This window comes from Ovis canadensis, chromosome 1 (assembly GCF_042477335.2).
Source record: "Ovis canadensis isolate MfBH-ARS-UI-01 breed Bighorn chromosome 1, ARS-UI_OviCan_v2, whole genome shotgun sequence".
Classification (NCBI taxonomy): Eukaryota; Metazoa; Chordata; class Mammalia; order Artiodactyla; family Bovidae; genus Ovis; species Ovis canadensis.
In genome coordinates this window covers 2,437,280-2,447,071 of record NC_091245.1, presented here as the reverse complement: position 1 = coordinate 2,447,071, position 9,792 = coordinate 2,437,280, and the positions used below count along the sequence as shown (strand labels likewise).

Below are 9,792 nucleotides of genomic sequence, written 5' to 3'. Positions count from 1 at the left end.
AACACTCAGCTTCTCTAGGGTAATTCCTTCCCCCGCTCTCCGTCCCACTTGCCTCTGCAAGGACCAAAAGGTTGTTGTGGACTTTGCCACTTTCATCTGGGTTCATTCTGACCTTTTGGCAAACACTTTGTTCTGTCAAAGACAGAGGCTTATTCATTGTTCATGAAAGAACTGAATAAGACATAAAATTCAGTTGTGAACAAGAGCAATTATCCAAGGGTAATTACATGCCATTTTTTTCAGTACTAGCTAAAAAAAAAGCATTGGATTTTTTCCCCAATTCAAATGTATTATTATTGGTAGAAATAACATAAAACAAAGTCAACAAAAATTGAAATTTCATGCAATAAAAATTGTTATAGATGAAAATTGAACAACAAAAAAATCATTGTTAATATTCAGTTCAGTTCAGTCTCTCAGTCGTGTCCAACTCTTTGCGACCCCATGAATCACAGCACACCAGGCCTCCCTGTTCATCACCATCTCCCAGAGTTCACTCAGACTCATGTCCATCGAGTCCGTGATGCCATCCAGCCATCTCATCCTCTGTCGTCCCCTTCTCCTCCTGCCCCCAATCCCTCCCAGCATCAGAGTCTTTTCCAATGAGTCAACTCTTCACATGAGGTGGCCAAAGTACTGGAGCTTCAGCTTTAGCATCATTCCTTCCAAAGAAATCCCATGGCTGATCTCCTTCAGAATGGACTGGTTGGATCTCCTTGCAGTCCAAGGGACTCTCAAGAGTCTTCTCCAACACCACAGTTCAAAAGCATCAATTCTTTGGTGCTCAGCTTTCTTCACAGTCCAACTCTCACATCCATACGTGACCACAGGGAAAACCATAGCCTTGACTAGATGGACCTTAGTCGGCAAAGTAATGTCTCTGCTTTTGAATATGCTATCTAGGTTGGTCATAACTTTCCTTCCAAGGAGTAAGCGTCTTTTAATTTCATGGCTGCAGTTGCCATCTGCAGTGATTTTGGAGCCCCCCCAAAATAAAGTCTGACACTGTTTCCACTGTTTCCCCGTCTATTTCCCATGAAATGATGGGACCGGATGCCATGATCTTCATTTTCTGAATGTTGAGCTTTAAGCCAACTTTTTCGCTCTCCTCTTTCACTTTCATCAAGAGGCTTCTTAGCTCCTCTTCACTTTCTGCCGTAAGGGTGGTGTCATCTGCATATCTGAGGTTATTGATATTTCTCCTGGCAATCTTGATTCCAGCTTGTGTTTCTTCCAGTCCAGCGTTTCTCACGATGTACTCTGCATATAAGTTAAATAATATTGGAAACTATGAAACTGAACCAGGGAAAATGATAGCTGGTAGAAATAATTAACAGAAAATGAAACTGACATTATGTAAAAATACACGTTAAATTCGTTGATTCAGATTGACAGAAGAATAAAAAAAAACCTTAAAGTTTTGATCTGTGCAAATTACCCAAGAAATTGGCTTTGTGGAAGTAATAGCCACAAAAGAACACGCGTTAGCAGAAGATAGACTTGTTGAAATTAGAGATCATTAAAAACAAAAACAAAACCCTAAAAAACCCCACAAGAATGGATGAATCAAATTGTCACGGAAAATGAAAATGGAAACAGTCTGGTTAACTGCTCTGTGTATAAAGTGATCCAAGAAGTAAACCGACTTAATGGGATCAGCTTCAGAAAACGCTTCCCTGGCAGACCTCCAGAGCTGCTGGTACAATTTTGATGAAGACAATGGTGCATGGACACAGAGTCAGAAACACTCTCAGGATGAAAACGTCTACTGGTCAAAATGGTGAAGCCAGACAGCTTGACTGGACAGAACTTCAGTGACGTGCCAGGCTACCCCTCGGCACTGGTGGGGTTGGTCCTGCCACGCCTGCAGGCATGACCGGTCCAGTGACCACATGAGAGCCAAGCACAGCCGGTCAGAGCCCTTTGATGAGATTTGACACTTGACCTCCGCCAGAAGGAAAATCTCTCTTTATTCTGGGTCACAAGCCAGAAGAACCCAGACGTGGGCTCCAGTGGCCGCCGTGGCAACCAGGTGGAGACACATGCTTGAAGAACAAAGTCAGTCCAAACTGATTCAGAGGAGGGGAGGGGACAGGACAGGGGGGCCTAGAAAGAACAGACCACCTCCCCCAAGCCCACGGGTCCAGCTGTGCTTGTGGCCATCCGTTCCTGTTCCGGGAAAGCCAGTCACTGAGGTTGGGTTTCTGTGACGCAAAGGGTCTGAGCAGTACAGGAGTTGACCTCCAGATCAGGTCACAGGGCAGGTGTCAGAGGGTGAAGATGCAGGAGGCAGGGGGCTGTGGTAGAGACCATGGGTACAGATCTGAGTCTCAGTGTGATGCCAACACACAGCAGAAGGTCATGAGCATGTCTGCTTGAGTAATGGTGAAGGTCAATAATCTTGAGAAAGCTGCGGGCTCGGAGCGAGGATGGTGAGTGCGTGACCCACGGGGCCTCAGCATCGTCTAGGACGGTGTCTGTATTTGGTGGAGGGAGGATAAACTGGCTTCCATGGTCCCGAGAGGTCGGAGGAGGGGCTGGTCAGGAGCTCTGCAGGTGGCAGTGAGGAAGGGTCAAGGGCAGCATCCTTGGATACCATGGGGAAACCAAGGAGGGCCACTCACGGGTCTGATTGGCAGAGTTCTGTGACAGTCACTTTACCTACTAGGTTACCCACTGTGGGCTGCATTGTGTTCCCGTCAAGATTCATTGTGTGTGTGTGTGTGTGTGTGTGTGTGTGTGTATTCTCAGTCATGTCCAACTCTTTCTGACCCCATAGACTGTGGTCCACCAGGCTCCTCTGACCATGGAATTTCCCAGGCAAGAATACTGGGGCAGGAAGAGGACATATGTATGCCTATGGCTGATCCATGCGGATGTTTGCCAGAAACCAACACAATACCCAGAGAAGGCGATGGCGCCCACTCCAGTGCTCTCACCTGGAAAACCCCATGGATGGAGGAGCCTGGAAGGCTGCAGTCCTGGGGTCACTAAGTCGGACATGACTGAGTGACTTCACTTTCAGCTTTTGCTTTCATGGATTGGAGAAGGAAATGACAACCCACTCCAGCGTTCTTGCCTGGAGAATCCCAGGGACGGGGGAGCCTGGTGGGCTGCTGTCTAGGGGTCGCACAGAGTCAGACACGACTGAAGTGACTTAGCAATAGCAACAACAACACAATACTATAAAGCAATTACCCTTCGATTAAAAATAAATAAATTTTAATAAAAGAAAAAAAGAAGACTACTGGAGCGTGTTGCCATTTCCTTCTCCAGGGGATCTTCCCAGGGATCAAACCCTCGACTCTTGCATCTCCTGCATTGGCAGGTGGGTTCTTTACCCCTAGCACCACCTGGGAAGATCCTCAAAATTCACATTTTGAACTTCTGACCCCCCAGGACTTCAGCAGTGACCTGATTTGGGAACAGGGTCATTGTTGATGTTATTAGCTAGGATAAGAGTAGTGTGGATTAGTTACGCTAGAGTAGTGTGGTCCTGAATCCAACATGACTGGTATTCTTATAAAAAGGGGAAGTTGGGGCCCAAATGGGCCCCCAGAGAGAGTCCTGAGTGAAGATGTAGACGGAGGTCCACCTGCCAAGGACCACACAGCTCGTCAGCAAACTCAGAAACAGGAGGGATGCCTGGAACGGGTTCTCCGCAGAGCTCAGAAGGAGCCTCACTCTTGGACTTCCGGCCTGCAGATGGTGAGGGAACGTGCTCGGGGGAGGTAGGCATCCGCTGGGGCCCTTGCTACGTCAGCCCTGGGAAACTAAAGCAAAAATATCCCTCCACAGGGAGTCCTCCCATCAGAAGGAGTGTGATGGGGAGAAGGGCCGGCTCCTATGAGTCTCAAACTGGAAGCACGCTGATGTCACGAACACACGTGGACAGACAAGTGCCCCTTGGGTGAGCGTGTCGGCCCCTGACTCGGGTTCCCTGGGGCCGAGGCAGAGGTGGCCGCTGAGCGGGGGCTGCCCACTGGCGGGGGGTGGCCATCTGGGACGGGAGCCCCTGTCCTCCCGGGGAAAGGGGATGGAGCGGGGGGGGGGGGGGCGGGTGGACAGAGGCGCTGGGGACGCAGGGGAGCCCCGGCCTGCCTGGGCAGGACCCCAGCCGGTGGGTTCGTGTCCTCTCGCCACAGCTCCCCTCTCTCAGGGGCCGCTCCGGGAGGCCACTATCACCGCCCCAGCCCGAGACGGTCCTCAGAGCCATGCAGCCACGCCCACCTCGCACGCCCCCACTCACAGGGCAGACCCGGACCTCCGCCCCGCTTCGGTCTGGGAAGACCCAGCTCCTGGCTTCTCCTCGAATGGTCCCTCAACCCCGCAGCCTGAGCAGCCCCAGGGCAGGGCTTTGACCCCTCAGCTCCGACAGGATCTGTGGGTTCAGACAAAACTCCCAGGGCTCTGGAATGGTCCCTTCCCGTGTAAAACAGAGAGCTGGGGTTGTGGAGGCCCCTTCTGTACAGTGATCACCATGTCACCATTCCCCATCTCCCTGCAGTGTGTTCCCCTCCCACCAGGGTACCCCTCCCGGGGCCCACTGTCCCCCACTGACTTGGGTCCTGTGAGCAGAGGCAGCTCCTTGTGGAGGGGCAGCGAGGGTGCAACTGACTGACAGCAGGCAGCGGGTTCAGGCAAGGACAGGGCCAGGCTAGAGGCCCAAGCCGGGTTCTGCGCCCTCCTCTCCCCTCACAAATGCGCAAGCCCAGCCCGGTGCACACCCCCAGGGGCTCAAGTGCCCTCAGGCTCTGCGTCCCCAGCCCAGACTCTCCAGGAGGCCTGGCCCTTTGTCCTCACCCTCCGCCCCCCGGGGAAGCCAGCCCAGGAAGGAAAAGTGCGCAGGCCAGCCTCGCTCAAGGACGCCGTGTGCTTTGTTTTCTCTCTGAGCCCAGGCATACTTCATTCCTGGCTGGATCGCCTAGATAATTCATCACTCGAGACAATTCTCATTTTCATTTAATGGGAAACCAAAGGTGTCCCCAGGTCACCGGCCCTAACGTTGGACTAACGTCATGGGAGGTGAAACAGGAGGGGGGGGCTGCGTCAGTTACTTTTCTGTGATTGGTGGATGACTAGCGCCTTCTTCTTCATACAAAAACTCTTCCTTTCATGCCAGAGAAAGCCCAATAATGAGGAATGTGTTCTTTTAGGGAAAAGCGGTGCATTTGCGAGCATGGGGCTGCTTCCCTGAGAGCCTGGGACCTGACCCGAGAGGCTGTCATCCCCACCCCCAGCCCCTCACTGGCAGCCACAGGCCACATGGTTTGCTGCTCGGCCTTCAGCTGTTTTTCAGAAATAATTGCCATCTGTCCGCAGGCACGTTGCTGCATGTCCCAATCTAGGGACACGAGCCGTTGTTGCAGAGCTCTGTGCAGGAGGCTGCTTCGGGGACAGCTCCCAGCCCTGCCTGTCCTGCTCTCAGGCCAATCTGCAGGGAGGGTCTGGGGGAGTGGGGGGAATGGGGGGCCTTGATTCATCAGGACTCGGCAGTGCCAATGGGCACACCGAGGGCTGATGGAACCTTAGGGCGCATGCCTTAGGGCGAGTTATACAGAAGTGATCTGGAGGTCTTGGTGGACAGTGACAACTGGCTTTCTGCCATCCCCTGGCTATGGGACTGTGTTTGCTAGCAGAGTCTGGGCTACAGTATCTAATAGACCAGCCCATAAAATGGAAGTCACGGTGGGGGTGGCTGCAGGAGTGGGCAGGGAGGTGGTCCTTCACTCCAGGTGGTCACTCAGGGATCCAGGCAAGGAGGGGCTGCCATCTGGAACATGAGGCTTCCAAGAGCACCCTGGTATCTCTCTCCCAGGAGGGAAGCAGCACAGGTGGGATCTTCCTGGGACAGGTCTGGAGGAAACCCAAATGGCTCCCCACATTCCACTGGCCAGAACTTGAGTCACAGCATTTCCTATAAGCACTACATGTTGGGAAGTATAGTCCCTAACAAGGTGGGATGCTGGGAAGTGTAGTCCATATAGGCAGAGGATGCTGGGAAATGTAGTCCAGCTGTGAGTTGGGGTGGTGGGTCTGTGGTCATAGCCTCCCAGAACACCTAGGATGGGGCAGCAGAGGAGATCCAGAGGCTCTGCCCCAAGTGAGGCCCAGGTGAGAGAGCTGAGGACACTCATCCAGGAGAAGGAAACTCAAGTGCGTTTGCATCCATGTAGTTGAAAGTCTGAAACAAATGGACTCTGTATGTGAGAACACAAAGGGAAGTGCAGAAAGGACGAAATGCATGGAGAGCTATTCTGAGTCCTAGGAACAGCTGCTCGGTGAAGAGGGATCTCGCTGCGTGGACGAGCCCCCCGGACTCAGAGAGCCGAGGGCCAAAACTGCAAAGCGGGGCTCTTCCCACGCTAACTGCTGTGTAAACAGACCTTCTGCACGCCCTCTTTCCTCTCCTCCATCCATCCTGTTTCATCCTTTGCTCTGCAAACCCCTGCTCCTTGATCTCAGAGCAGCAGGTTGGGGCCCAGCCTGCAGAGCTGGGTTTACCCAGCTGTGTCTCCACTTGGGCGAGCCCTCAGCATCTACTGGACTCCTAGTTCCTTCCCGGAACATGAAAAATAATAATAATTGAGGATGGGGAGGTTACTGAAGGCCACCGACTGACCTTCAGAACAGACAAGCAATACCACAGAGCTGTATCTGCAAACCACTGTGAGCCTACAAACAAGGCTACCTGACATGCTCAGTCCTGTCCGACTCTTTGCAACCCCATGGACTGCACCCGCCAGGCTCCTCCATCCATGGGATCTTCCAGGCAAGAATACAAGAGTGGGTGGCTATGGCCTCCTCCAGGGGGTCTTCCCAACCCAAGGATCGAACCCGGGTCTCCTGCCTCGGCAGGCAGAGCCTTTCCTGCGGAGCCCCCGGGAAGCGGCTCGCGCGTCATTGTTGCCAAATATCTCCCCACAGTGTCCACAGCTGTGGCCTGGGCAAGCGGGCGGCCTGAGGCACCAGTGGGCACGTGGGTGGGGGGCAGGCTGAGGGCAGGCCTGGCTGCATCCTCCTCTCGACAGAGAAGGAGCCTGGCGCAGCCAGCAAAGCCTTCTGCTCCCACAGGACCTGGCAGCCCCTCTCCTGCTGGGCCCCGGAACTTGGCTTGCAATGGGGTGGTGCTCAGATCACACCTTTCAGACCAGACAAGATGCCCTTGAACTCAGCCCAGGCCACCATGCGGCAAAGGTGGCCTGGTGACAAAAGGAGCCAGCGGGGGTGGGGGTGGGGGCAAGGCCCCCCATCTCCTCGGGAGTCGAGTTCCCCGGCAGCGCCGTCTGCTCCTGGGGCTCATCCGCATCGTAGTCTTAGAAACCAAGTGGCCGCAGGGGCGTCCCCACCAGGTGTGCGGGCCTAAGGATCCAACACAACAGGGGGTGCAGAGCTCAGCCCCCCACCCAGGAGGAGGGCTCTGGCACCTCAGTCACTCGCAGGGACATTAAGCATACGGCTCCCTCAGGGGCACTTTCACCCACAGCTGTGCAGGCCACGCCTAATTTTTCCCACCCACTTCCAGGAACTTTATTCCCGGGGCAAGTGTACCTTTAATGTGTCGCTGTTGTTTAGTCGCTCAGTCGTGTCCAACTCTTTGCAAACCCCAGGGACTTCAGTCAGGCTCCTCTGCCCATGGGATTCTCCAGGCAAGAGTACTGGAGGGGGTTGCTGTTCCCTCCTCCAGGATCTCTTCCCAACCCAGGGATCGACCCCACATCTCCTGCTTGGCAGGCGCATTCTCTCCCACTGAGCCACCAGGGAAGCCCCGTACCTTTTAATATCAGTTCCCAAATGCCCTACTCCGGTAGAAAAAAACACAGAAGCCACTTCTGAAGACCCTAAACAAATCCTGGAGGCTGCTTGCTTGCAGACGGGCCACAGAAATGAGCAGGTCTCACGTACACCCCCTCCCCGGGCAGCAGAGCGGGCCCATCTGGCCGGGCCCGGCACCGCGCTGACCGCCCAGCACGCGCTGAGTTCCTGGGAGCTGTGCACCTGTCCACAGCCGGCGCAGGCCCCAGGGTGAGTCCTTGCATCGAGCCGCTGGGGGCCCCCTGCCGGCCCCTCCTGTGTCCACCGACAACATGAGCTGGCCTACTTCTTTTGTAGGTTGTTTATCTCCTGGCACAGAACACACATTCCCGAGCGTGTGTTTAAATCCATAGAGTCCAAAGGGCAACCAGAACTGTTTATCCACAGCTGGGCCTCCTTAAACCATTGTCTGACGCAGCCCCCTTTTCCAAGCCATTTCCTATTTTCCTGCTGATACCAGGAAAACTTGACATTTTTCAGAAGGCTGTGAGCACCCGGAATGGCAGACAGCTGGCCTGAAGCTGGAGACTCAGTTAGAGGATCAATGGCCCACAGGAAACGGACGATTAGGCTCCTCAGATCAGCTGCTGCTGCTGATAAAGGACCCCTCCCTGCTGCACACCCTCACCCACCGCTGGGCACTGGCCACCGACTCTCAGGGCGGGGAGGGTAGAGGGTCACACCCCAGCCAGGCCTGGCCACCTGGCTTGACCCTTCCCCACCAGCCCCTTCAGAGAGACCCGGGGGGCTTCTGTGCCGGGGGGTGGGGCTGAGCACAGGGGTCCCCGTGATCCTGTTATATGATGACAAAGCAGGGCCCGCCGCGGGAGGTGCCACAGCTCTGCGTGCCCCTGGTGAGGCGGTGCGGCTGCTACGTGCCGACTCATGGACTGTTCCGCAGGGCAGATGCCTTCTGAAACCTTAAGAACTCTGGGTGCAATGCCCTTTCACATGCATATGCACTTTTACCCAGAGCAGAAGTGACAGTTCAAAGCCACATTTGTTCAGCAAACATCTCTTGAGCACCAACTATATGCCAGGCACTGGAATGCGAGGCTGAGCAGTCAGGGTTGGGGGAGCCTCAGTGGGGAAGGCGGAGGGTGCTCACCCTTTTACAAGCTGAAGGGCAAGAAGCAGGAATGGGCGAACAGGGTGCGCCTGGGCCAGAAGGTGGCTCCTCCCACCTCGCCCCTCCCACCCCCGGCTCCTCCCACCCCCGGCTCCTCCCACCTCGCTCCTCCCAGCCCTGGCTCCTCTCACCTGACCCCTAGGCTCTGCCCCGCCCAGGCTCCTGGTTAACCAGTCCAGACTGGGCCCAGGAATCTGTATTTTAAGAACTCCAGGGAATTCTCTCTAAAGAGGTTTGGGAAGTGCATCAGTGCTGGGGTTCCCGGTGCCCCCAGAGATCAACTGCTCCACAGAGACCCCATTAAAATGGGTGCTCCCCGGCATGGGGGGTCTCTGAAAGCACCCAGGGGCCTGGTAAGCACCGCGGCCGCTGGGTGGGAGGCTCCACTGGACAGACTGGAGGCAGTGTGGTGTTCACACCTCCACACATTGCTGCCCGCACACACAGAAGAACCACGGGTGCTCAGGAGGGGTCTGGATGAAGACCCCAGCCCTCCCGCCCGGCTGGCACCAGACTGTGTTTCCTGACCCACGCATAACGGGCTGGTTTTAGCTCCTAGGCACCCCTGCAGACGGGCCGAATCCAGCCACAGGACACACTTGGGCTTCTTTGCAAGCACATCACACCCAATGGCATGAGAGCTTCACAGAGAACATACTGCCTCTGAATTTTACTGAGTCGTAAAAAAAAAAAAAGGCAGAAAATAATGAATTAAAGCGAAGCCAAGACAATAAACTTTAGCTGTGGGTCAGAAAACCTCACTGAGACAATTCCTGAGGGTGCAGAGCGCCAGGCCCAGGGCTGCGTCCTCTGCAGGCGGAACGGTCCCCTAGTCCGGCCCCTGGCGA

At 54.8% G+C, this 9,792-nt stretch overlaps 1 long non-coding RNA gene across 2 annotated transcripts; it reads right to left on the bottom strand.

Annotated features, from left to right (window-relative positions):
- Window positions 1-331: 331 nt before the first annotated feature.
- Window positions 332-8,381, bottom strand: LOC138414636 (uncharacterized). 2 transcript variants are annotated; one of them, XR_011246951.1, is made up of 2 exons: window positions 7,552-8,381; window positions 332-1,260 (listed from the first exon to the last, which is right to left on the bottom strand). It is a non-coding gene; the product is annotated as an uncharacterized lncRNA (long non-coding RNA). The 2 variants fall into 2 exon arrangements; XR_011246940.1 differs by lacking the exon at window positions 332-1,260 and adding an exon at window positions 4,946-7,362.
- Window positions 8,382-9,792: the final 1,411 nt, after the last annotated feature.